General features: G+C 38.1%; 1 protein-coding gene and 1 long non-coding RNA gene across 2 annotated transcripts in view; one reads left to right on the forward strand and one right to left on the reverse strand.

Moving 5' to 3' along the window:
- Window positions 1-26,662, forward strand: part of LOC113228742 — a 123,951-nt gene that overhangs the window by 35,519 nt on the left and 61,770 nt on the right. The gene's annotated exons all lie outside the window — the stretch shown is intronic.
- Window positions 1,896-13,933, reverse strand: LOC113228743. Its single transcript, XR_003310337.1, has 3 exons — window positions 13,902-13,933; window positions 12,671-12,752; window positions 1,896-2,008 (listed from the first exon to the last, which is right to left on the reverse strand). It is a non-coding gene; the product is annotated as an uncharacterized LOC113228743 (long non-coding RNA).

Here is a 26,662-nt window from a genome sequence, read left to right on the forward strand (position 1 = left end):
GCCACGCATATACCCACTTCCCACAATCATAGCCTGCGACTTTTTGGATTCACCAATAAACCAATAGACTCAGCCCAATGAGCGATGCACTTGTACTAGCTATACAGATTAAAACTTAAATGCCGAAAAACAGTAACGCAATCGCGGGGTATTTATCCGACGCATTTCAAAATGAATTAGCGATTGCAATAAAGCTACCACCATAATCGCAGTGAGACGCTGCTGTCCGTCTGCCGCTCTCGTAGCACATTCTCCACCAAACTTCGGAATTTCTGCATCCCCTTCAAAATTCATCATCCATCACTTGGTATACCTACGCGGGGGTCTTCCTTAGTGAGGTCTTTGGTTGGTTAATGTGCGTTCAATGGCTAAGCAAGGAACGATTCACGCTTCTTGTCATTATTTCGCGTGAACATGTCGTCACTTGTAGTGCCGCATAAAATTTTCTTTTCTATGGTAATAAATTTCTTTTTCTTCTTCAGTATATAAGGAAATGGAGAAATATCATGTCTTTTGTACATAAATCATTGAGGTTTCTCTCAGAAATTATTAAAAACATAAAATTCAAGATTTTGCGAGGTAAATTATAATGCAGTTTTGAAATTAAAAGTTATTTTGTTGAATGCCCATAAAATAATTCATTCATTCAATAACAGCGTATTCATTTAATTATTACCAAGATAAAACAACATTTTACTTGATAACGTTTATTAGTAAATAGAATACTTTGCTACCATGCGTAAGATCTTAGTATATAAAGTCATACTTTCATAATCAATTTTATGTCACAACAACAACCAGCAAGGGGCATTTGACCGAGTTGAACAATTCATCGCGCAGAAATAGAGACACCGTCCGTTTCTCTTGCAAGCTTTGTGGGATAGATGGCCATATTGGATGACGCGTCTTACACCGTCCATTGCAGCATTAGATTTAAAACAAAGAAGCATGCGCAGCACAAATCTAAAGGTGAAAAATTAAGCGTGAATAATACGCATCATATATTTTATTTATTGCGAGTTTTTAATCTATGTGAAATGGTGATAGAGATATAGGCATTTATTACCACGGGAGAATACTAAAATAATTTTATTATTTACAGAGGCACAAGTTAGGTAAATACATTAGGGACTAACGTGCGTGCCAACGAAGGAACGGGACTGAGCTGCCACTACGTCATCCACTGCCCACACACATACGGCATACGGGTTCCACACATCGTCCTCGTATGCCTTTGCCGACTACTGAAGTTGAGCTATAATTGCACTTCTAATGCTTGTCCAGAAAAATAAATTCTCCAGAACTAAACAGAACTTCTTTCTAACCTGGTACTGGAGCTGGGTTATAAATTAATAAGGCATTATGATGTCAAGTCAACGTAGTTGCAAGTAAATTAATTTCTAGTTCACTCTGCATAATTGAATCTCTTCTAATACCTAAATAATGGCAGACAATGATGTCTTATTTAATTTGCCTTTATATGCTAATCCGAATACCGTATCCACAAAAGCTAATACTGAAGATTCATTATTCATTATCTATATAATACAAACTACGAGCTATTACAATTTTTCATAATTTTTAGTAGTAAGACCTATTTACGGGGTTCCCAAAAAAATACAACGTGACAACTAAACGTGAATATTCCATGAATTAGTTGTTACTTTAAGTACACACATAAGGGTTTAACAAACAATTGGTACCTAATTAAATAAATGATGATCTGCCAACGTTTGAGTGTATAAAATATAAATGTCAACAATTAGATGAAGCACCAGTGTCATCAATTGACATACAGTCAATTATTATTGATTAAATGTAGGAATTAGTAAGGTTAAATCTGTGCGAGTCGATTCTTGCTCCTTTTTCAAGCCTCCTTCCACGTTTCCCATATTAATTCTCACTCCTTAACAACACGGTACGACCACAAAACATGCTTGGAGGACCCACTGCGTGTTGATTTGTGCCCAGATGGTAAGCCAGGATCAGCTCCATAATACGAGCACTCCTGAAAGTAATAGCAGCATGTTACGAAACAGCCTATAGGTAGTAAGGAGGTGTGCAGGTACCTAACCCTGTGAGATTACTTTTAGTACTTAATTACGCACCTGAATCAACCTTTAGACTCGTTATCAAGCTTCCGGATAACAACAACTATCGGCAATATATTCTATATTCTTAAATGCTAATATATTATATTTTTGTTGAATAAAAATAGAACCAGTACCGGCTTAGGTTAGGTGACTTTAGGGAGCGTTTTGCAACGCCAAACCAAGTAAATAGGCGGCCATAGTTAGGTTATGACTAATAATATTATTTATATTGGCTATGACGAAGTGAGGTAAGCATTTTCAAACTCATAAGTTTCCATAGAAGAACCATTCGATGTGCAAATGCGCAGCTCGTAAATTCTGAAATACGTACGAAAAAGCGCGGCTTGGGATAACAAAGGCTGTTGGCGTGATGCTGCCAATAGTGTACTTAATACTTTGAGTCATTTCTCTCTCTCAATCTGGTCAATAGCACGCCGAGCTCAGTGATGAATACAGTATAGTAGACACACGCAATTATTTAATTGACAAATGAACCATTTGTGTTAAAATACCGACGTAAAGTTTAGTTTAGTTTACCAAAATTTCCGGTTCGTAAGTCAGCGATACGTCGCACGAAAACATTTCTCGCTCTCACGTCGTACTGTTTCTATACAAGACAGATATTGTAATGAGTTACAAGTACCGGATTTAACCCTCCGTCGCTTTCTTCGAAACTCATGAAACGATACAGTACTGCTCTACTCGCCGTCGGGAACCATTCGGCGATTCCTCAACATGTCTATCCACACCTAACAGAAGCCTTTGTTTACAATGTGTACGCACAGCAAGCAATGCCGTTTATCAGCGCGCGCAGTATCTCCACCCTAACTACCCGTAGCTACTATTTGCCGTTGGCCGTCGCCGGTCGTTCGTCGTCCGTGGAGCGGCAACGATCGCAATTTATTGCTGGCCATATTTGCTCGCGCAATTGCCGCCGCAGGGTGTCACACGAATTCGCTGCTCACCTCTTCATTCTATGCTAAAATATGAAATTCATTAATCTGTAGTATTAAAAATTTAGTCTTCTGTTTTCGTACTTCGTCTAGGGAGGAACTGCCACCTTACCTGTTTCTGCCGCCAAGCAGTAATGTGAGCATTACTGTGTTTTGGTTTTAAAGGGTAAGAGTGCTAGTGAAATTACAGGCACATGAGATTTGTCAACTTATGTCTAAAGGTGACAGGTGCAGTGGCAGTGTCCCTTAAGATCTTTGCGATTTAAAGCACTGCAACTGCTATGGACAGGCAATGTCGCTTAACACCAGACGCACGACTTTTTTGTCCTGTCACTTGGTATCATAAAAAAACTTCGCTTTGCTTGAAGAAAACTCCTGTAGTCAACCGTGAGACGTAGTGACACATCACTCAATACAGTGACAGTAGATCACGTTTCCAAAGCGTCTAAGTGTAACTTTTGAATGTGGCAGAAGATAATTCAAAAGTCTAGAAAAAACGCTGTTGTAACAGCCCGTTTGAATGAAATTAGCGGCGCTTTTATTTAAAATATATTCAACAGTTTATTAATGTAGGATATACATACTTTGGTGGACAAATACGGGTTAATTTTCTATTCACCGTAATCCTTAAACGGCTATGAATTCTAAAAACAGATGTAGAAGGGTTGGGGACTTGGCATGTCTTGGAACACCTTTTACAAATAGGTTGCTGATGTGTGCCTCTTTGTGGACCGATGGAACTGGCGCTCTGAACCCGGTCACGGGACAGCCTTTGACACCTACTCGTGTGACATCAAAAGGTAAGAGCGACGTGACGTGAAACGACTCAACACGAATAAATATTGTTGTGTGGAGAGAAATGTTTCAGCAAGCAAGAAATATACCTGTAATGTGTATGTAAGAAAAACCAGAGACAATATAAAAAATCGGAAATATCAAATTATCTAAAGTGGGACCCGTTATATCTTTCTTGACTAACCTATATGCTTTCACAGTGTGTTTTCTGTTATAGCTGCACTTCCTGCTTGCTGTTAAAAAGGAAGGGGAACCAAACAGAGTAAGGGAAGAAGGGGGTTTGGGGTTGTATTGAATGTGCGAATTAGAAATCATTCGCGACGCGGGCGCTAACGATGGCGTTTGATATCGTCAAAAACGTACTGACTTTATTTTTTACTATGGTCAGTAACGTCAATTATGCTAATAATGGTAATATAATAAAGGTATATTTACTTTAATATAAATTAGGATTTCAAAAGTTTAACGGAAAAATGTTTGTAACTTCTGGTACAATTTTTTTCCTGGAGTTCACACAGTACCACATGCTATAGCACGTAGCCAACCATTTAGCTGAGCACGGTTTTAATAAATATTAATGTAATATAGTATAATTATAATAGACCATTGAAATTACTTCAAGAAGCCAAACAAATGGACACGATGCGATTAAATTATAGTCATCACCTTCTAACAGGCCCGTTATGACATCCTGTCATCGCAATGTATACAGAAATTTTATAAGTTTGTGATCGTTTAGATTATTTTTTAGGTCATTGGTCTTAAGTTCACGATAAACAATTAACACTTACTTAAAAGTATTTCAATAATAACTATTAAAATCAACGAGTGTGCAAACAGAAATAGTTCAAAAGTAAAATGTAGTCACAAGAAAAAGACACCAAAAAGTAACGATTTTAAAGTTGACTTCCAAAATGAACAGAGACAGGCCAATTTGAAAAATATTTTCAGAAACCCATTTATACTTCTTGTTACTACTCTAGGTACGGCGTGGCAAATTCAGCGATCATTTTCATATGACGCTAATATTAAAAAAAATATATTGAGGACGTAACTTTAGGCAGACGCTTCGTAGAAATTTAAAATTGCACTTTATTGTGAAATTCATGCGAAAATATTACTTGGAATGTGTTCCGTCGTGTAATGTAACACGGTAATAAAATTAGTGTCTTTTTTAAACACAAGTTCATAATAATTTGTTTATTGTTTCATTGATTTCATTCAAAGTTACATTCTATCGTCTTTTTTGTTACCTATCAAACTGGCCTATTACATTGTGACAACTTATGTAAATCGAATTGCACTAGTCCATATACTTCCTTTAACATTTGCGGTTTCATTTATCCGATAGCGTTGGAAATTTCTCAAATCATACACCCTTGTGTGCCATAGAGTGTCATCCAACCCTATAAAATCAACCCCGAAATTCCCATCTCATTTCCATTTTGAATAGAGCTCACATTACTTTGACAACATCATAACGTATGCAAAACTGAGGTTGTCCGTAATAAAATTGTGCTCGTGGTTTGTTCGGGGCTTGATTGGAACGCTTGTACACAGCAACACGCAGCTATGATATTGCTTTGTACTATAATGGTCAAAATCAGCGGTTAGTATTGCATGGTACACTGTTTAACCACAGGTCTAAACAATCCACTATGGATTGAACGGTGTTTGCTTCATTATGTATATATGTTAACGGTTTATTGGTAATTATTACCGGTTACGGTGTATACAGAGTAGTATCTATGCGCACATAGTTCATTATGTAGTTACTGTGGTTGGTGGTTGGACATACGGTGCGAGGGGCGCGGAACAGTATTGTCAATCATTTAAAATTAAAGTCTTGTGGAAAAACCGAGTTATTATATAATAAAATTTACATCAGTTTATTCTATTACTTATTCTCTAAAAGACTATGTTGATAAACGGTTTTGTTAATTCTAAATAGTGAAAAGTGCCAAACTGTTAACGAAATCAATATTATTTCAAATTGTGACGGTAACAATAGTTAGTGATCGACCTTCAGAGTACGTTGCCCCGGAGTGGTTCAACGACCGGTTTTTTTGCAGGCGTCGCTTTAAGCTCTTAATTTCGCCGTTTCTGACGTCATTACGTTGGTGCAACGGGAGTACGTTGGACTGCATGGTGACCGGGCGCACGGTGATGCGTGTTCGATACCCACCGTTAAGCTAAAAAGTGCTGTATTTAGTTTTTTATTATTTTGTTTTTAATTAGAAAAGAACATTAGCGTAGCAAATATGGCTAACAAGTGCGCCGGGTGCAAACGTTTTATTAGCGCTCAATATGGAATTAAATGTACCGGTTGCAATTGTGTGAACCATTTTGCCTGTGTAGGCTGTGTAGGCCAAGGTGCGAATGTCGCAAATTCGTGGCGCTGCCCGGACTGTAAAATCGTACTTCCCAGACAAAGCAACAACGCCGGAACACCCGTTAGGTCGGTTATGGCGGATTGTGACAAAAGTCAGTCACCGTCCGCTGTTGAGAACTGTAGCCCCAAAAATTTCACCGCGAAATGCAACAACGATGCCGACATCGCGGGTGAATTAAAACTTTTTCGCGAAGTAATGAGGGCTACCAGGTTAGAAAGTTGGAGTTCAGATCCACCATCGCCGCTCTTACCGCTACCGTCACGGCCTGCAGTACGCGTTTGGACTCATTAGAAACGCGTCGAGTCGAGTCGAGCGGGTCGAGCGACAATCGAAGGAACCGAACAAAATGAGGCGGGAACTTTGGAGCGCGTTATTTCGGAGTTGAGACAGGCTATAAATGACCGAAAACAGGAGCTATTGGTAAATGACCTTGAAGTAACGGGAATTCCGGAGGAGCATCAGGAATCGTTAGGCCACATAGTTGCCGCAGTCGCCATGAAATTAAATTGTAAGTTGGACGAGCGAAATATTGTGAACGTGGAGCGAGCGGGACTAGTACGTGGATATGTGGAAGGCGAGGGCGCGCCCCGACCGCGTCCTGTAACAGTGCGTCTCGCTAGACGCGTCTGCCGCGACACGCTATTGAAGGGCGCGCGCGTCCGTCGCGGCGCCACCACGGACGATATGGGACTACCTGGAGCGCCGCGACGCTTCTACATAAATGAACGTCGCACGAGGGCTAATCGCCGGCTGTTCGCAAAGGCTCGCGAGGCTGCACGTATCGCAAGGTGGCGTTACGTATGGACCCGCGACGGAAAAATATACGTTCGTCGAGATAATGGTACGGAGAGGCAGCGCCTGCGAGGTGAGGAGGACATCGCGCGGGTTTCTGGAATTGTCGCGGTTGGTTCACCTATTCTCAGTGTTCCGTAATAAAATATTAAGGCTATTTTTGATTTTTACTTTATCGCGATATTATGTGTTTAGCTTCTTGTTGCATGATTATCAAGATAAAATGTGAATGTATGTATTGTTTATAATTTTAAAAGATTATCATTGATTTTTTTTATACAAATGACCTGGTGGTGATTGGTGACGAATTTGTATTTATTTTATTATTTTCATTCTTTACTTTTTGGTTTGGATATGTTTCCTATTATTTCTTGATATTTTATATTCTATTTTTTCAACATTCATTATTAATACAAAGATCGAACACTCAGAAAAAACACTCAGAAAAAATTCCTTCGATCCGGTCGGATTCGAACCGACGTCTTCTTGCATACCGTGCCAGACGCTATACCAACTAAGCCATGGAACGAACCAACGGACCTCACGAGTTCTTCTATGTGCTTGCGTCGTGTCTTTGTACTTGGTCTTTCAACGACTTTTTAGTCGTAGCGCCATCTATGAGAAATCTATTGCAGATTTATCACCCCGTTAGTACCTTTACAGCTACCAGTCCTGGCGAGAGATGTCACTATATAACTGTATTAATTAAATTTTTATTGAATTGATATTCAATTATTTTTTGTGAAATTACTCCACTAGTTTGTTATAATTATTAATACAAAGATCGAACACTCAGAAATTAGATTTCTTTGATTCTATATACGCCGGAGCCTGAGCGTGCGGGGCCCACCACATCCAGGTCCGACCACCGGAGACGTTCGTGCCGAGTTGGAGCAGTTTTGGTTGGAATTAACCCTAGTTGGCGAGGGTTGCGTGGCGATTGGCACTGCCTATCGCACGGAAAGAGTGAAGTGAGTGAAAAGTTAAGTGAATCGGTAAATGATTTTAACTATTGTGGCCACATCTTTATTTTGGTTGATTTCAATGTTGATCGTTTACAACAGAGCACTAGCGCAGCGCGAGAGCTATTGTCCTTTTTATACCAACGTCATTTTGAACAACTGGTAAAGTAACCCACCTGGGTAACCAACTCCTCCTCAACATTACTAGACCTTATTATCACTAGCTCTCCTAATCTATGTCGAAACGTGTCTATTTTTCATAATGCCTGTCTTAGCGACCACGCAATGATAGTGGCTGAATGTTTTATAAAAAAACCTAAAGAAGTGCCACAGTATATTTGTACAAGAAATCTTAACTCGATTGATCCCGAAGGGTTTGAAAACGGTCTAAGAAAACTTCCTTGGGCGGAGATGGAAAACTGTCGTTGTGTTAATAAGAAAGCCCAACATTTTAATTCTTTACTGTTATTATTGTATGATAAGCATGGACCTTTGCGTTAATTGCGCGTTAATAAGAGACCCACGCCGTGGATTACTGGAATATAAAGTTAATGATGTCCTTACGCGATGAAGCACTAGTTAGAGCGAATAATTCTAATACTGATGCTCATAGAGGCTACTACAAACAATTACGAAATGTCTGAAAATGAAATTTGGTGAATGGAGCATTAGATAGAGAAAAAAAGAGCTTATTTTAATTTTTACGTAAATAATAATAAACATATGTTGGAGCGTAAACATACTCCTTGTTCGAAGCACGATGGCTTTAGTGTCACACGTAAAAAATAATTCTCTCATAAGTGTCTTCTCTATCAAACTGTACTTTCTGTTTCCTTAATATTTTCTACTTGTATATTATATTCGTGTTTACATTGCTAGTTCGTATTATTTCCCACAGGTTATGGGCCGTTTTATACCTATTAGCAATCGAATTAATACCGAGATGGAAATTGTGTAGAATAAAAGTACAAAAGAAAAATGGCGTCGCAAAATCTTCAAATAGAAAAAGTCGATCGGGAAAATTACGCAACTTGGAAATTTGCGGTCAAAACATATCTGGAGCATGAGAAATTGTGGGAATATGTTGATCCGACAAAAACTGTAACCGATGCCAAGAAAGACGTAAAAGCTAAGTCGAAAATCATTTCAATGGTGGTTCCTATAAACTACGTACATATTGAAAATGCCGAAACGGCACGTCAAGTATGGGTAAACTTACGAAATGCGTTCGAAGACTCCGGGCTGTCAAGGAGAGTTGGCTTATTAAAAGATTTAATTAATATTTCACTGGGTAATTGCCCAAGCGTTGAAGATTACGTAAATAAAATATTGGGCACGGCGCACAAACTGAGGAACATTGGGTTCACATTCACATTAGATGACGAGTGGTTAGGAATGATAATGTTGGCGGGTTTATATAAATAATGGGCTTGGAAAGTTCCGAAATGAAAATATCGTCAGATTTTGTCAAGACAAAACTTTTGCAAGAAGTAAAAGTTTCCGAGTTTTCTGCATTCTTTACAAACCAGATTTCCGTTCAAGGGCGGATGAATTGCTAGAAATAGTACATTCCGATCTATGTGGTCCGATGGAGACACCATCTCTCGGTGGTGCGAGGTACTTTATAACCTTCATAGATGATTATTCGCTAAAAGTATATGTGTATTTTTTGAAGAACAAGTTGGATATAAAAACTGTGTTTCAGAAGTACAAAAACGAAGTTGAAAACGAGTTAGATAAGAAAATTAAGGTATTGAGAAGTCACAATGGGAAAGAATATTGCAATAAAGTATTCTATGACTTTCTAGCGGCTTCCAGCATCAAACACTAGACAGAACAAAACGGACTTTCAGAACACATGAACGTACCGTTCTGGTAGAGCGCGCTAAATGCGTGTTGTTTGAGGCAAAACTGCAGAGAGGATTCTGGGCTGAGGCAGTTGCCGTTGCTGCCTATGTTGTCAATAGATCACCATCACGTTTTTAGCTGAGGTAACACCGTTTTAAATGTGGATGGGTAAGAAACCAAATATTTCACATTTAAAGATCTTTGGTATGAAAGCCATGGTCTATGTACCAAAGCAAAAGAGGGTGAAACGTGAGTTACTTTTCGTGGGTCATTGCGAAAATACGAAAGGTTACAGACTGTTTGACTCAAACACTAAACAGGTAGTTGTCAGCAGGGATGTGATATTTATCGAAAAATGCACGAGTGCAAATAAAATCACACCGGACCCTGAACGAATGTCAAGGCTTAGTACCGTGCCTCTATCTTCACAAATCGTGAGTACGAACACAGATGAGTGTACTGAGGAGAGAGAGAATCCACAGAATGAGACGCAGAATGTTACTTTATCACCTGATCCTTCTTTTGACAGTTGCGCGAATAGAGCAAGTGATGATGAAACTTACTGTCATAATACGAGTGATGATTATGATAGTAACGAAAGCTTTGAGCGGACTATCACTTTGAGATCGCACCAGAAAGGTAATAATTTTATGTGAGATCCGCTGACTGTGAAAGAGGCTACATCGTACCCAAAGCCGGCCTTCTGTTCTAAGATGATGGGGATATGTTTAAGGGAGGATGTTGGAGCGTAAACATACTCCTTGTTCGAAGCACGATGACTTTAGTGTCACGCGTAAAAAATAATTCTCTCATAAGTGTCTTCTCTATCAAACTGTACTTTCTGGTTCCTTAATATTCCTACTTCTATATTATATAAAGGGTTTCTCGTAAGAAGTGTGTTGCTGGTTGGAACAAACATGTCAGTGCCGCTCACGGGGAAGCTAAAGCGAAGTTTATGCAATGGGAATGCTTTGGATGTCCTAGATCGGGGCCTATTTATGATGATATGGTACAGGCCAAACGTATTTTCAGGGGCAGACTTAGGTGGTGCCAGAAAAATCAGGAACAAATAATTATGGACAAAATTGCTTCGCACCATTCTGGGTCTGACTTTGGGAAATTTTGGAAATCCACCAATAGGTTGCATGGATCGCATGGCCTTCCCTTGAGCGTTGATGGCGTGACTAGGGAGCTAGACATAGCAGATACTTTTAAGCAGCATTTTGCTGTGAAATCGCCTCTTGGGCCGTCTCAGGGTGTGCCCGGTACAGAGGCTGGTCGTGGACAGGTTGTTACCTTAATTAAAGCTAAAGATATCCGTATAGCTATAAGCAGAATCAAAAGAGGTAAATCACCTGGACACGATGGCCTCAGTATTGAGCGCATAAAGTATGCCGGCGCGCACATAGCGAGAGTGCTTGCACTATTATCTAATTTATGTTTGGCACATTCGTACCTTCCTTTTGATTTCATGAGGACGATTGTGGTACCAGTAATCAAAAATAGGACAGGAGATGTGGCAGATAAGAGTAACTATAGGCCAATCTCTTTGGTGACGGTCGTAGCCAAGGTGCTTGACGGCGTGCTAAACTCATATTTAAACCCGTATCTACACCTATATGATGCTCAGTTTGGCATTCAACCAGGACTTTCTACGGAAAGCGCTATAGTGACGTTGAAGCATACTGTCAAGTACTATACCGACAGGAAGACGCCCATTTTTGCGTGCTTCCTTGATCTTTCAAAAGCCTTCGATTTGGTCTCATATGACATCCTATGGGCTAAATTGAGGGCGACGGGCATGCCGGTGGAGTTAAGGGGCCTGTTTGAATATTGGTATCACAATCAAACTAACGTAGTGAGATGGGGCAATTCTCTCTCTTCTCCATATGTTGCGGAATGTGGAGTTAGGCAGGGGGGATTAACTTCTCCAAAACTTTTTAATTTGTACATAAATGCATTGATCGGTGAGCTTAGCAGCACTCATGTGGGATGCTATATAGATGGAGTATGTCTCAATATTAAATCTCATTATTAAATTATTGTCATGTCTGTTTGTTTTAAAAATCAAGGATGTGTCATCAGCAAACAACACTATTTCGCGATGGTCCTTAACAAAGAATGGCAGATCATTAATATAAATCAGAAATAAAAATACACTCAAAACGTAATTCAAAGAGTACAAAACGCTAGTGTGCGTTTTTGCTATAATGTACCTAAGCGTGGCCACGTTACTCCTTTCCTGAACGCTAATGACGTTCTAAAGTTGAACTAACGGAGAGTTTTGCATTTGGCATGTCTTATTCATAAGATTGTTTTTACACAGTGTCCAAAATGCTTATATAACAAATTAAGCTGGTTTAGAGACGCTCACAGTAAAAATACACGTAGTAAGAACACCAAATTATTATGTATTCCGCGTCATACGATTGCTGGCTTTAGAGGGGTTTTAAGCATGAAGCAGCCAAGATCTGGAATGATTTACCACCACCCTTGCATGGAAGTACGTCCCAGCTAACTTTTAAGTCCAAACTGAGAAAAATATTTTTAACTGCTCAAAAGGAAGATGCTGAATCACCGGGGTCATCAAAATATATTGTAAATTTTCGACGTACTTATTTTGTAAGTTTCTGCTTAGGATAACTGTTCTTTTTTTATTCCTCTTTTTACCATCTAAGGAAATTTAAACTTCACAATTGCTGTCGGTATTTACTGTATAAATTCCATTATTATTATTATTTTCTTTTTATTATCTTTTCTACTTTCGCGCTCCTCAAATAGCTTAATTCAAGGTCTGTACTAATTTTGTTCCATAAATTGCCTGTTACACTTACACAAACGTGAGAGGCTGCAAATCAGAGCTGTGCAAACTAAGTTTGTATAGCATATATTGAGCTCAGGATCCTCGCCACACATCTGTAACCATAGATATAGTTTTGTGTTTTTAGTTACTAAGTATTTATAGGTTAGATTTTGCATTTGTATGTTTTATGTTTTTTTGTGTGTGGCAAATAAATGGATTTTGGAATTTGGTTATAGATGATGTGCCGTAAATGCTTCACAAATGGCCCCTACTCATTACGACTGTCACCAGGACTGTTGAAGGAACTCAAAAAACTAGAGCACAAAGGAAGAGTTTATAACACACATCACTGAAACTACAAACGCACTAAAGTGTATTTTCTTTTGCGACTTTGGTTTAGGCCGAATAATTAGTATTCATTCCTAATGTACATTTTCGTAGTATGATTTTCTACGACTTTAAGTGTAATTTAACAGCTCAGTGGAGCTTTGCTCGACTTCAAACTGCTTTTGGCGATGAAGCACCATGCAAGACGACTATTTATAGCTGGTTTGCAGAATTCAAACGCGGTGGTGTGAATTTCAGTGACGAATTTCGTGATGGTCGCCCGTCCACTGCTGTGAACACCAAAAACATCGATGCTGTGCGCCGTATGATCAAAACAGGCAGGCATGTGCCATACTATGAGATTCGGGCATCTTTAGCCGCTCACGCGATGCAGTCCTCCTACCGGAAAATGGCGGCTATTTGGTTTCGCAAATTAGATAAGCATTCAGTTTAAATACAAGTTTTTATAAATAAAAATTATTATTCTGCATTGCTAAATAAATACCCTCCGTACTACCAACAAAAAATTCTCAAATAAAATGCAGTAATACACCGCAAATCCTGCACTTAAAAAGCACTAATGACATTTTTGGTGTACTTGGATAAATATGATAATACTCCTTTCGAGTTGTTGTAACGTTTACCATGAAATTACTCCTTAAAGTATAGTTTATAAACATTTATATTCAGGGTAAACTTAAAAAATGCTACTTACGGTATGTTTTCAATAAATAAACACCGACCGGCACCTCTAGGTGTGGTATGCGTCTACGGCTGCATGTATCGCGTGAGCGGTTAGGCATAGCCATGAGTCAAATACAATCAATACTACACAAACATTTGGGTGTGAAAAAGCTGTGCTTTCGGTGGAACCCACGCAATTTGACTGAGGCTCAATAAACGGATCGCTTCACTTGGTGCAATACCATGCTTACCAGATTCAACGAAGGGGCGTCAAATTTGGTGTGGGACATAGTAACAGGTGACGAAACATGGATTTATAGTTACGATCCCAAAACAAAGCAGCAATCGAGCGTATGGATCTTTCGAGATGAGCCAAAACCAACCAAAGTAAGCGCGTGCAAAGTGTTCTCGCGTGTAAAATCTCTTTTTAATAAAGCTGGACACGTAGCTGTTGCTTTGGAGAATCGTTGTATCGTGAATAGTGATTGGTACACGACCGTTTGTTTGCCGGAAGTTATTGACAAACTCCGTAAACATAACCGTAAACGCCATATCATCTTGCACCACGATACTGCCAGTTCTCACACGGCCAGACAGACAAATGAATTTTTGAAGGTGAACAACGTTGACCTTATGAGCCATGTCACGTACAGTCTCTACCTGGCATCTTGTGACTTTTATTTATTTACAAAAATTAAGAATCAGTTACGCGGTCAACGATTTTCATCGTCTGAAGAGGCTGTTGAAGAGTATGAAAAATATGTTTCAGAGATTGTCACGGAGGAGTGGCATAAATGTTTTCAAAATTGGTTCATTTGTATGAAAAAGTGCATTAACGCTAACGGAGAATATTTTGAGAAACAATAAATTCATTTCTGACCATTAATACTATTTTTTTCTTATTCATTCCGGAAACTTATAGTGCGCCTCACGTAGCACTTTCGAAAACCATTGCGAGGTATACACCTATACCCAAGGTATATCCAATCGCTATCTGTACCTAGCAATTAAATCTGAGAGCATTGAAATGTCGTCAATTCCGTAGAGCCCAAAGAAGTAAAGGTTTTTGCGAAACGTTTATTCAAGTCGCGTTCTAAATTAAACCTTTGAAACCTTTTGAGTACAGCTCTGCCCTCAGAGCAGTCATTTTAGTAAACCTTACTAGTATTTGTCTAAATCTCTTGTTGGTCTTTTCATGATAATTCTACTATTCTTCAATGCTTTTCGCAAAACCAGTTCCAAGTTATTTATTCCATTTTATATGTGAAACATTTGTGCCATTTATTGTTTTAACATTCCCAATTTTCCTCAACGTTTTGTCTAACTGTTCCAATTTTGAGGTTAAGTCTTTTAGTAAAAGTTAGTGATTTGGAAAATAATAGTCCAATTTTTCCTATACACTGATATTCTAATGTGTTGGTGCCGGGACCAAGTCGACACCGTGTTCTAAGAATATAACAGCGCACCTACTCTCTCGTTTCGGACTGGAGATAAGGACACATAAAAATAAAATTTAAGCTCCCATGATGAAGTTTAAGTCCGCGAGTGGCGCCACTGCAATAAACTGCCAAATTTGAACGCTCCGCGTATTTTAATTGTTTTAAATTGTTTAAACATTCGAAAGTTTATTAAACCTTAAATAATATTTAAATCTGTGACAAAATTATTCAGTGTTTGTGAAATACGTGAAAAAATCAACTAACAATGGCTCCACCATCGAAAGCAGCCCTTGACAGGTTAGTAGAAGTTATTTCAAATTTGGAAGTAAAAGTCAATAATTTGAATATCAAATTAGATCTATGCTATGACACTATTAAAACTCAAAACACATACATAGCAAAACAAGATGAAAAATTATCAAAATTATTGACAAAAATTGACAGTTTGAAAATCTCAACCGACACGACTACCAACAGACGCAAAAACAAGCGTAAAATCAAGTCAATTACCTCACATGACTGTAGCACAATACAGCAGCAACACACTTCCACTGTCACAAACATCATGTCCAGTATTCCACAGAGACTTAGTGTTTCACTGACCCTAGATGATTCCGGCCCTCACGGAATTACTATAATTCAGCAAACGCCTGACAAAACCAATCACAACCACTCCACTGCAAACCACAAGTCACATAATATATCAACTCCACATACATCAACCCCTGACACCAGAGAGGTTCATCTTATTAACACCACTAGACCTCTCAACAAAAAGACAATTGAACCGGTCGCGGTGTTAGGAGGCTTGCGAGCGGCACCACCACGCATTGGTACGCTACACTTATTCAATTTTAGCGTCGACACCACATCCGAAGATATAAAGCAGCATCTACAATCTCGGCTGCGAATTAGTGGAGTATGCTGTGAGTGGCTGCCGACACGCGGAGAGTACGCGTCCTTTAAATTAGAGGTGCCAGCCAACAAAGTCCAATCTATACGAGATCCTGGATTATGGCCCGCCGGAGTATCAATTAGAAAGTACAATACGATCACTCCAAAAAACTTAAGAAAAACACACGCGCGGCACGATCAGAGATAACCTCAAAACCGAGACACAAATCGAACATAACGATCTTACACCAAAATGTACGTTCTATTACTGGTAAAACTTATACAAATTATACAAAAAAAAATTTATACATCGACGTATCTTTGCAGAGGAGTCTATTAATTTATTTTATATGGACATTTATAATTATGATTGGAGTTTCATTCATGTGACTGATATTAATATTAATGAAAAATTTAGTTCATTGATAAGAATATTAACTTATTATATTAATATTCATTTTCCAGTTAAAAAAAATATCTTTAAAGAGGAATACTATTCCATGGGTGAGTGAAGAACTTAACCACCACATTGCAATGTATAATAATTTCTGCTCAATGAAACACCAATTTCCACATGATAATGTTTTAAATAAATGTCTTCAACATCATTCAAATTTAATAAAATCTATGAGTTTGCGTGATCGTCGTCTATTTAATGATAATAAGATGATGTCTACTAAAAACTCGAGTAAGGTAATGTGGCAGATTGTGAACGATGAGGTTTCAACTAGGAATCACCAACAAAACGTTCGACTGACTCACAAGGGAGACATTGTGCCTGTAGACATGATACCTGACTACTTCAATGATTATTTTCTTACAATAACTTCAAAATTACATCTACACAATAATAAAGAAAAATCAATGTCATTTTTAAGAAAATGCGTGGGTGAATGCGATGTTCCTCAGTACAGCCTTCCAACTGTCACTCGTGACTCGTTGGAGGGGGTAGTGAGGGGTATGTGGCATACGTCAAAAACGCTGGACATATACGATATATCTATAAATATATTAATGTCGGTGTGGCCAGTGATTGGAGACATACTCGTTATTTTAATAAATGAAATGTTTAGAGAAGGTATATATCCTGATATTTTAAAAAGTACTCGTGTATGTCCAGTGTTTAAGGGGAAGGGGGACGTGACCCATGTTGAAAGCCACAGACCGATAACCATAGTTCCGAACATATCAAAAATAATAGAATCTATTATATCAACAAGTATTATGGATCATTTCGAAATGAACGATTTGTTATCAGATAGACAATATGCTTATAGGAAAGGTAAATCCACCGTAGTTGCAGCACAAAATATAGTAGATTCTATTATTACCAGTATAGATGATAAGTATAAAACTGCAGGCATTTTTTGTGACCTAACAAAGGCGTTCGATGTAATTGAAAATGATTTATTAATTCAAAAGCTAGCTGTGTATGGCGTCAACGGAGTCGCCCATAACCTATTAAAGTCTTTTTTATCAAACAGACGGCAAACGGTTCAGGTCAGTACAAACGGTACAACAACTAGGTCAGCGGCTGGTGACGTCACCATTGGCATCCCACAGGGATCTGCCCTAGGTAATACACTATTCCTGGCATTCATCAATGATCTGCCATACATTATATCAGGGGGTCTTGTGGTTCTATTTGCGGACGATACAACCGTTATAGTGTGTGCTAAAACCTACAACGAGTTGGAAGAAAAAATTAGCCTGCACGTATGAGCAGCTGTGTGAGTGGTTCTCTGCGAATGGACTTATTCTTAACGAATCGAAGTCAAACCTTATGTTGTTCTCAGGAAGAAATTCTATAACAAAGCCAATTATCACCTCCATTGTTCCATTATGTAACACCTGTAAATTCTTGGGTTTAACGCTAGACTCAAATTGGAACTGGAAGTCACATATACAAACTCTATGTCAAAAACTTGGAAGTGCTGCATACGCACTGAGGAAACTGCGTCCTCTTGTCTCCAATGTGGTATTGAGGCAGACGTATTATGCGTATTTTCATTCGTTGATGTCTTATGGCATCACACTGTGGGGTAATTCAACTGAGTCGATTAGGGTATTTATTCTTCAAAAACGTGCACTAAGAACAATAGTAGGCATAAAAAAGGGTCAGACCTGCAGAAACCTTTTTAAGAAATACAATATAATGACCATGTACTCACAATATATTTATGATATAATAGTTTATGCGCGTCAAAACTTGGCTACTTATGAGCGACGTACGGGCGGAGGCCGAGCGTTACGAAACGCGGGAACACTAAAATCCGTTGCCCACCGTACCGAACTTGCAACTAGAAATCCGCGGGTAATAGGTCCCCGATTCTACGAACATCTACCCACAGACCTGAAAAGTGTTAGAAACGATGCAACGTTTTGTACCCGACTAAAAAACCTTTTATTGGATATTGAATTGTACAGTGTCGATGAGTTTCTTTTGAAACAATTTTAATTTTATTTTATTCGACAAGCAGTAGTTATACTACTTTATTTTATATTCATTATTATTATTATAATTTTATTACTGACGATCATAGTTATCCCTTGACATTGTATTTCCAATTGTAATATTGTGACATTGATAACATGAAATAAACGATTCTATTCTATTCTATTCTATTCTATTAAGTGCACGAACCTTAGAAAGGAATTAGGTGACAAAATGTGAAATTTAGTGACGTTGAGCTTAAATTTGTACATTACTGTCAACTATCAGTTCAGTAAAAAAAATACTCGACGAGTACGAATTAGAAGCACGAGTCAAGCGTAGCTTGCTTATTCAAATGCAAGGAAATGATATCAATATGTTTGTAGAAATAAGTTACTGAAAGGCGGGAAAACGAATACATTGAGCATAAGTATTTTTTTAAAATAGAATTTTAAAAAAACAAATACAGTCACTGCACTGGAAATGCGAGCGGACGATTCGGCTATTTGTTATTTTTACTTATTTCAATGTGATGATGCGAATATTTCCGAACATATTTTTGAGAAAAAATAAAATAATTAGGTAGGCATAAGCGATTATTTCCTCAGATGTCGCATGTTTGCGAAGAATTCTGAACTTCTGCGGCGCGATTGCTTATCACAAAGTGGCCTTTAAGGAATAAATATTTTTAATAATCATTGAGCGATTTGTCTCGACTTATAAAAGACTCACTATTTGTACGGTAAGACTTGACTTTTTAAATTTATGTTGAAATTATTATATACGAAATATAAAAGAATACAAAAAAATAAAGGAAAGATTTTTTTGTGTTCATGGCATTCGCACTAGGGAAACCCTGCGTCGCGGGTGCCATGGACACACACATAGACAACCACAAACTACATCCTAACTCACGGAAGAAATAAATGTAGGCCATACAAATATTTCTCCCGGCACGGGAATCGAACCTGGGACCTCTGCGTGGCAGCCCGGCATGATAACCGTTCGGCCACAGAGGCAGTAAAAAAATTTGCTAGAATATGACCTAGTCATATGACGTAGTCTGCTACGCAGTAATCTAGACTAATCTACACAAAGTAAATTCAACTACGTATTGACTCTGGTCAATAAGTAGTTGAACTTGATAACGGTCGAAAAGTACGAGTAACCGTACGGGTGTGACGTCACGTCGGTTCGGTTTCGAATACGACAGTTTGACGTTCGATTCGGTTATTGTGAATAAAAATGAAAAGAAATCGTGCTGTATCTAACCGAATCGGTCGACAACAGCATTATCGTAAGGTTCTGAAACCTGAATCCCTTAAACTAGAAGCGGACCAATAGGGCTAAATTATATGGGCGAACGGGTTTCCCTCAATTCATTATGCCCAAGATTATCGAGTTTTGAAGATTACTTTTACTGTATATAAACGAGAATATTGTCCCATTTCCAACAAACAATAACGCAGGGAGCAGCACTGACAAGAGGCGGGTCCTTTATCGCTGACAAATTTTGTGGAAAAGCTCCACAAAGAAATAAAAAACGGTGGAGCCTTGAAACGGTTACAAAAACTTCCATTTGCTTCCCTAACCGGATAAGGGATAAGGCGGGTAACCGCATTCGGTGCGTTTAAAATAACATCGGTCCAGAAATTCCGTGCGTGCCTCGTTGCACGCCGGCATATGTCGAGTGTTGGCCTGGCTCGTTCAGAGCCCTCTAGTTAATGAGCGTGGTTTTTCAGTAGAGCGGAGGGAAACTGCTGATTGGATCATTTGAACCTTTACTACAAATCTCAAGGCACGACCTGGGATTTTCTGCCAAAATTCATCGAGTCAGCATGGTTAATTTCGTTCCTGCGCACTTCCCTTACTTAATGAAGCCCACATATAATATTGTTAAGAAGAATCATTATTGTAAGCCTAAAAATGTAACATAATTCCATAAACTATAAAATGCGTTCAATAGTTAAACAAGTAAATAAACAAGAATAAGAACTAGTTTCGTAAACAATATTTCAAGTAAATTGTAGAACGTATTTAATAACATTGATGATATAAAGATTAAGAACGAGTTGAAACGATCAGTTTGCCAAACTGTCACACCTACGCGATATAAGTTGTCATAAGTTGCCAATTTATTCCGCACGAGTCGTATGAGTCAGAACGTATGCTGTTGAGTTAACAAGACGTCTCTAGACTTAGCGTGGATTAGAGGTTGAATGGTGCGGCATTCATCGGCGCGAGACGATAGACCGGCGGAAGCCTTGGGGATTACGCTGTCCCAGGGCTGTACTCCGGACTTACAAGCCGCTCGGGACTATAAGCTGACCGTACTTGATTGGTTCCCACCATACAGGGTATTTGGGACTCTTTGTTCTGGAAATTGTGGAATGGTCAAGAGTACATCAACGTTGTCTGCCCTTAACGAGTAAAAGTAAATGTTGAAAGGAACCTATGTTTGGTGACTAAATGTTTTATTATACGACAATTTAGTCCGAATGCTTTATTTGTAAGTTTACTAGGTATTACAGAGTCAACTGTCGTGGCATGATTGGACAAATTACATTTACAACAAGTAGCTAATCACAAAAAGTGAAAGGCCCGTGCACCATGTTGACTCACCCCCGGAACATTGCGTTTCACATCAAACGCACAGCCCTGTTCCTGTTTCATCATTCAATTTAAACTCAAGTCTCCTTTGAGGCTGCAATTTGACGAGCTTGTGCTTTGAATGCCTCCTGATTGACGGACGGTTTAAAAATACCGCGGGGGCTTTCCCCCACTTGTTTTCTTTCGTATAACCTTACGGAACGGGCACTTTTATGTTCCCCTAATGCTCATAGGAGCACTTTATGTTTGTGAACGCTTCCACAGACAAAACGGCAAAAGATAATACGAAAATGGATGCAAAAAAACAAATAATGCTTGCAACATCAACGTCGATACAGATGATATAGTACGAAGAAGCAAATGTACATGTACGTGTGTAAACTTGATAACTATGTTAGAAATTCAGTATTCTTTGTTTAATGGTCAACCACCCATAAAACATATAAAGTTATATACCAAGTTTTAAGTGTGTGTCACACTAAATCAATGAAAGACTTTGTCCTAGTCAAAGTTCCTTTGGATATAACAAAATTACCAACGAATGCTTTTAATTATTACAGCAAGAATCATAGGACCGAAATTACATTGAAATTGGCGATATGAACTCGAAGTACTTGGCAATTAGAACATTAACGGAGTTGTAACGGCCTCGGGGCCATTATTCAAATTGTAATCAATAGGCGAAGGGACTCACTGAAAGCGAATTAGTGAACAAGTGTTGCCAGGCATCATTGTTTCACTGTTAGAGGGTACGAGCAAATATGAGACATAAGGCAAGGTATAATATGATTTTTATCTATCGATGTCATGTTGTGTTCGCTTATGTCAGCTATTTTCTATCATCGTCTTTGATTTTCGTATGTATTGTGCCTTTTTATCTTTCAGAAGTGGTTTCAAAATGTCAGAAGGCCTTCTTATGACGATCCATCGCGATATTATCAGAAAATATTACCACTCGATTTACTTTGGCCTACATTCAAATGTATCGGGGTTTCAAATTGCCGTTCATACATACTAGCCACTTTCTAATGGAAAAAATAGTTATTGTGTAATTATTATCGAAGCCGAAACTGCGGAAAAATTAGCAGCATGGTGTGATCCAACTGGTACTGGCCCATTTATGTGAAACCTGTAAAACAAAATAGGAAAATGAGTATAAGGATAATTTTACCGCCCTAAGTTGGCTATGACAAACAATGCGCGTTGAAACTTCCGGTGCTTTGATGAAATAATACAGAGATTTAAGGTTTGGGACCGTATCATTACTTGCAATGAAAAATGGATTCTTTATTATAATCGCAAACGATCAACACAGTGTTAAATCTTGGCGACTAGCGTAAGTAGCAGACGAAAATTAAATTGTTTGGTGGTCCAGCCTCGGAGTAATGTACTCTAACTTCCTCAGGTCTGGTACAATAATGAGACTGTTCGTCGCTATTGTCGACGATGATTACAAAAGTCGCAGAGAGCAATTATTGGTAGACAACTGATTTTCACAGATGCTTCTAGACGATAACGACAGAGTGCATACTGCCTAATAACCATATACACATTACTGGAGTGGCAGATTGAAACTCTTCGCCACTCTCAACACTCTCCTCACGGTTGGTTACTGACTATTATATTTTCCCTAATTTAGATAATAATTAACAAGGTTTTAATTCTCGTGAAGCAGTCGAAAATGAGTTCCAAGACTTTGTGGATTCTTGATCTCAAAGGAGTAAATGAACCGTCACCGAGATGGTATAAGTGTATTGAAGTGATAAGTCCATAATTGAATATTCATTTTTCATTATTTTGGTTTTTTAATATCCTTTATAATACCTACTCTTACGAAAACGATAATATCATACGTTCAGTGACGTCAGTCTTTTTGAACTAACGTGCAATACACAATTTGTCGAGTAAAAGATGACATAAGTAAATGTTGAAAGTTAAATTGTTATGATGAAATACATTTATTGTCGACATAATTTGAGGAAGGCGTCTGAAGAATGAAACAAAAGCCCTTACAAAGGCTATTAACATTTGTTTCGTAAGAAGCGTACGTTTTTACACATAATAGTATTGTATCGTAGATAAACAAAGTATTTTTTTGGAAAAAACATAAATACTTTATTTTTAATGACAAATAAATCCTTACAAATTAATCCTTAGAAGTCAATTTAGCTATATTAAAAACCTGTCACAAAGAAATTTTATTCGGACACTACGGAAGTAAAGGCTAACCCACTAAGCAGATTTCCTTCTTGTAGGTCTTGATAGAGATAATGCGGCACGCCCGCGCCTTAATCTTGCGAAATTATCGCTTGGCCCGTCGACTAGGAAAGTATTGCAGATATTTTCAAGAATCTGTTCGGTTCTTATTGACACGTATTATCTGCTAGATCTCGTGCCTAAACTCTTCAATGTGCGGCAGAAGCAAAGAAAGTTCCGTAGCTTCAGCGTTATGTCAACACTCGCTTATAGAAATATTTTAGTGAAAATTATTATATATTTTTTTAATAATTAAAAATAATTCTATTCAGTGAACAGCTCGAATGCTGATATGATAGACTATAAACTGGATCTCTGCATTGGGGTGCCTATAATTCAGCCAGGGTATCTTCTTCACAATTGTCGGGTTGTTGTGCTCCACGCATCTATTTATTGTGTAGTAAATACATGTATATATATGTGAAGTGCTGTACTTCAGGAGACTTATTGGAAGAATATATTTCATTTTAAGGACGAATACGTAAGAGGTGTGAATATTAGATGGATATAGTGCGCATTTAGTTCTCGTGCATTGTCTTGAAAAAAAAGAATATTGTTTTTCCCTTGAAATGGTTTACGATACTAATAGCATTTATTATATTATTTAGTAGCAGTAGAGCTCCTTGTGAAAGAGTTCATCCAGGGAAGTACTGCCACCTTACCTATTTCTGCCGCCAAGCAGTAATGTCAGCATTACTATGTTCTGGTTTTGAAAGGTATGGGTGCTGATGAAATTGCGGGCGCATGGAACTTGTCAACTTATGTCTCAGGGTGACGGGCGCAGTGGCAGTGCCCGTCAGACCATTGCGATTTAGAGCCCTGAGTGGCGCTGCAATTGTTATGGACAGGCGTGTAGCTTACCATCAGCCGCACGACTTGTTCGTCCCGTCACTTGATATTATAAAAAAGCCTTGTTTTATTTTTAACCAAAACATTTCAAATTGAAGTCAAAATAAATTTATTTCAAGCAGATGCAGTCCATAATTTTATAATAGTTACACAATTATGTATGGAGTCCCATCAAGATCTACCAATATTAAACCAAAAAATAGAAACAGTCCTTAAATTGAAGACGAATGCAGTCTCATGCAATGAAGCATGATCGGGCAGTCCACCCTGCCAGCTATAACGCGGAGAACGTCATTTGAGCTACCACGGATACGGCTTAACAACAAGGCAGCTCTCTTTCTAAGAATAGCATGAAAGCCATCCGTGTGAGCTTCTACGAATATGTCTGATGCGCTGCAGTACCGTGGGTATCCCAGCGACACTCTAAAGGCGTTGTTGTATTGAATGCGCAGGACGCTAATTGTCTTCTGCGAGCAGTTGACCCCCAGATTACACGTATAAAAGGTTTGGCAGAATGCTTTAAAAAGTATCACTTTAACAGATACTGTACATCGTGCAAATCTGCGAGCCAACATATTGCATCTAACAGCCAACGCTTGGCGCTCTCTTTCAACGTCCTCATTATCCGTGAGGTTCTCCGACACCCAGTGGCCCATATACTTAAATCGCAAAACTCTATTTAATTCGACACCATTCAAATAGACGGGTGGTACTAAGGTGATTCTGTGTTCAATTAAAATACTTTTAATGCAAGTTTTAAACTTCGTAAATGGTAATCTTAATATATGCTCCGTAATCTTATTGTAAAAACGTATACAGTTCCCCATAAATGAATCGTTTACCTTAGTTAAATGAAAACGTGTCACCATGAGTTTGGACTTAGTTCTAAGGTTAATATTATGGATATCTTCTTTCATAACGAAATTATGTATATTTTTACGGGCATACAAAATATTTGAGTAAATTCAGTGACTTCTTTGGGTTCTCCGGTAAAAATGGGTGTTCCGCAGGGCTCAATACTTGGACCTTTCTTATTTCTCATTTATATTAATAATTCTTTGTTACGGACCTTTGCGAAATAGTATTGTTTGCTGACTCCTTGATTTTTTTAAATAGACAGACATTACGTTAACTATGACAATATTAATGATGCCCTTTTAAAGGTAGTTTATTGGTTTAATATTAACAATTTATTGCTCGATGTCGAGAAGAAAAAGTGTGTTAAATTTGAATTACCTAATGTAAAATTGACTAGCCCAATCATAGAAACAAATGGAGAAAAGTTAGACCTTGTTAATAAAGCTGCCTTTTTGAGAGTGACCTTAGATAGTAAACTCCAATCTTTTCCACATACATCCTCCCTGGCACCGGCCAGGTTAAGCTCTGCTGCATACGCAGTCCGTCGAATACGTGAACTTACCGATGTTGCTACTGCTAGACTAATTTACTTTAGTTACTTCCATAGTATAATGTCCTATGGGATTCTCATGGGGGTAAAGCGGCAAATATACAAATCATATTTGTGTTGCAAAACGAACGATTCGTTCTGTCTGTCTGTATGCCAATATATCCATTCCAGTTTGTGGTATATTACCCGTACATAAGAAAGTAGAATTTTCACTGTTAGTGCAGGAATATTTCAACACAACTACAAAAACCTGTGTTGCATCACAAATTTACCAGAAGTGCATCAAATGCCTTACTCAATGTACCTAAGTTTAATAATATGTATGGAAAACATCAATTGAAATATACAACTCCATCTTTGATTAATAAGCTCCCAATTAATTTAAAGAATAAGATCAATGATAAAAATATCGAATTTGTACTCAAAAGTTATCTTCTAGGTTTACCTAACATAACAGAATAGTAAATATATATAAATAGTAACATACTTTTTATTGTATTTTTATGTACATACCATTTAACCTAACCTCACAGTATTTAAAAATACACCCACGTATATTATTGTATAAAAACTTATAATTTAAATAAATTCACTCCTAACAGTAAGAAAAGAAAAATCTTACCACCCTGTGTAAAAGTTGTTTGTGTATCTATTATTGGTTTATACCGCCTTTTGTGTCGAATATTATATGAACGGGGCCAATGCGCAGTGACTTCACAGCGTTCGTCAGCTGTCAATGCGTAGCAATACATTTGTTTGTTGGGCTAGTGGTGCTGGTTTGCGTTTTATTACCATTAATACGTAATGTATTAATGATTAGGCTTATGTGTCTGCTTTTTTTTCTAAAATACTTTTGGCGTGTTGTCTGTGATATTTGCCACGGAGATATAATTAAGTTACCTACTATAATATTCAATATGTTTTCAATTTTTGAAATTGTGTAGATGACGACAGCACAATGTGCGAAAAATCTGTATGGGTTTATGCACATTGTTTTTGTTTTGTTACTTGTAAATTGAAGAGTGTAATAATAATAATAAAAAAATAAAAAAATAAAACTGCCTTTGTTATTTTGTCACCACTTCAATTTTGATTTAAAAATTCGACGAGACTGCCGACTGC

This window comes from Hyposmocoma kahamanoa, unplaced genomic scaffold (assembly GCF_003589595.1).
Source record: "Hyposmocoma kahamanoa isolate Upper Pololo Valley unplaced genomic scaffold, ASM358959v1 240, whole genome shotgun sequence".
Lineage (NCBI taxonomy): Eukaryota > Metazoa > Arthropoda > Insecta > Lepidoptera > Cosmopterigidae > Hyposmocoma > Hyposmocoma kahamanoa.